This window comes from Myotis brandtii, unplaced genomic scaffold (assembly GCF_000412655.1).
Source record: "Myotis brandtii unplaced genomic scaffold, ASM41265v1 scaffold454, whole genome shotgun sequence".
NCBI classification, from domain to species: Eukaryota; Metazoa; Chordata; class Mammalia; order Chiroptera; family Vespertilionidae; genus Myotis; species Myotis brandtii.
Window position 1 is genome coordinate 5,289,897 of NW_005367354.1, and position 2,376 is coordinate 5,292,272.

A 2,376-nucleotide genomic window follows, 5' to 3' on the forward strand; every position below is an offset into this window, starting at 1 on the left:
ACACACTTTGGACAGATGGATTGTTTGTGTTTCCCCAAGGACATTTGATTTAGCTGTAGAGGCCCAAAGTAGCAGAGATTGAGACATATTCTTGATAGTTTATCACTGATCACAGAGTCAGAGTCTGGTAAATTCCAGGCCAACAAGTTATAGCCTTAGGAAGACAATCTGCTTGGAAAACAAGCAGAAACAAAAACCTTCCTGTCTGGTGCTTTCATTTAGGGTTTCTGGAACTCTCCCTGAGCTCTGGGAAAAGCCCATGCTCAGGTAGGAGCCAGTGTCCCTCTCCCAGTACCTCCTACCTGTCCACAAAGGAGCCCTGCAAGCTTGGGAAACGTTTCCAGTGACAACCCACCAAATAATGGCTCACAGAATATCACAGATCTAGATATCATGCATGAAGTGTAATTATACCTCATAAAAGGCAAGATTACTAAGTATTACATAAGGTTTTAGCATAAAGATGTCCTAGAGTACAATGTCAAAACCAGGACATGGCTTTTGACCAAGATTACTATACCATCCTGCTTATCAGGTAGTCATTGAGCACCACCTGGGCACCCAGCACGGCATTAGGCATTAGGTACATTCCTGATCCTTCGGCACTTACAACCAAGTTGACTAAGCTAGACATGTACTAATAAGATGATTTGCGCAGCATGATAAAGTGGAAAAAGCCCTTGACTTGGAATCTTCAGACTGGTCATAGCTCTAAATGTCACCACTTGTTAGCTGTGAAACTCAGAATTGTTGTTAGGATTTGTTTTAGATGTTATGTAAATTATGTATGGATAGAAAATATTTTTATGGTTTGGTTTTTAGAGGAGAATTCAAAATGGAGTAGAATTACTTGTCAGGTTCAATATAACCCAATAAGAAAAGCCAGTGTTTTGCAAACAAATTGTCAACCATTGGTGGCTCATGAAATCAGTTTAATGGGTGGTGGTCTTTTGTTGTTGTTGTTAAGTGGAACAAAATAGAAAATATCAGAGTATATTACATGTAGTATGGGCATTTTTGTTTCAGGTAACTTTTGTCTCTATTATATATAGACTAGAGGCCCATTGTACAAAGATTCACGCTATAGGCCTTCCTTCCCCTGGCTTCTGGCACCAGTTTTCCTCCGGCACCCAGGACCCAGGCCTTTGGTCCGGCCACAGCGAGGCCTGGCTCTCCGCTCTGGCTGCAGTGGAGAAGCCAAGCCTCTTCAGTCTTCAGTCATCTTCAGTCTTCAGTCGTCTTCAGTTGTCTTCAGTCTTCTCTCCATGCCTGCATATGCAAATTAACCACCATCTTTGTTGGGTTAATTCGCATACTCATCCTGATTGGCTGGTGGGCATAGCAGAATGACACCAATTTGCATGTTTCTCTTTTATTAGTGTAGATTTGTAAGTATTATACTGTGATGAGAAAATAGTTTCTTAGTATGGGTCACTTTCCAAAAGTTTGGATAGCCTGGATTTTCTCTCCCTTGGCTCATCTTCTTTCAGTCTTGACCCTGGCCATTCACTATATATAGTAACTATAAGCCAGGAAAGGGCAAGAGATGGAGAGTAGACCAGTCCGTAATGTAAGACTTGCAACATTTGTGTTCTTGATGCATGTGCTTGAAATGAACCTTTTCTGTCAGGGCATTCTCACAGAAGCTTGACCTCTGCACTCAGGAGCTATCAGTGACACGTCCTGCCTGCATGACTTGGTGCAGCTCCACTATAAGGCAAGGGGTGAGGGTCTTCTGGGACAATGCTGACAGCTCTGAACCAGAGTTAAAGTCATGTCCCAGGTCACATGGGCTTTAGGAAGCCTTGCCTAGGACACCCCTCGAAGCATGGATAGAGCCCATCACTTTAAAATCTCCTTCTCTGTCCCCACTTCCTATCACACACACACACACACACACACACACACACACACACACACACCAACAATCTCCTCACCCTGAAGAAGACCTGATTCTAAGGCTGGAGCAGGAACCTAATTTGAAGCCACTGGGTGTATTCTTTCCAAAGCACAAATGTTCTATCAAGACAATTGGTTCTGGTCCTGTGACTCAGTGCACTGATTCTCTGGCTCCTCCAGAGATTTTCTGGTGACAAAGGAGCAGTTGAAACTGTACTTCTGCCCCGCTGGCATGGCTCAGTGGTTGAGCATCAACCTGTGAACCAGGAGGTCATGGTTCAATTCCTGGTCAGGGCACATGCCTGGATTGCGGGCTCGATCCCTCACATTACCAGTAAGGGGCGTGCAGGAGGCAGCCTATCAATAATTCTCTCTCAACATTGATGTTTCTGTCTCTCCCTCTCTCTTTCTCTCTGAAATCAATAAAAATATATATTTTTAGAAAAACTGTAGTACTTAATGAAGAACAATGATATT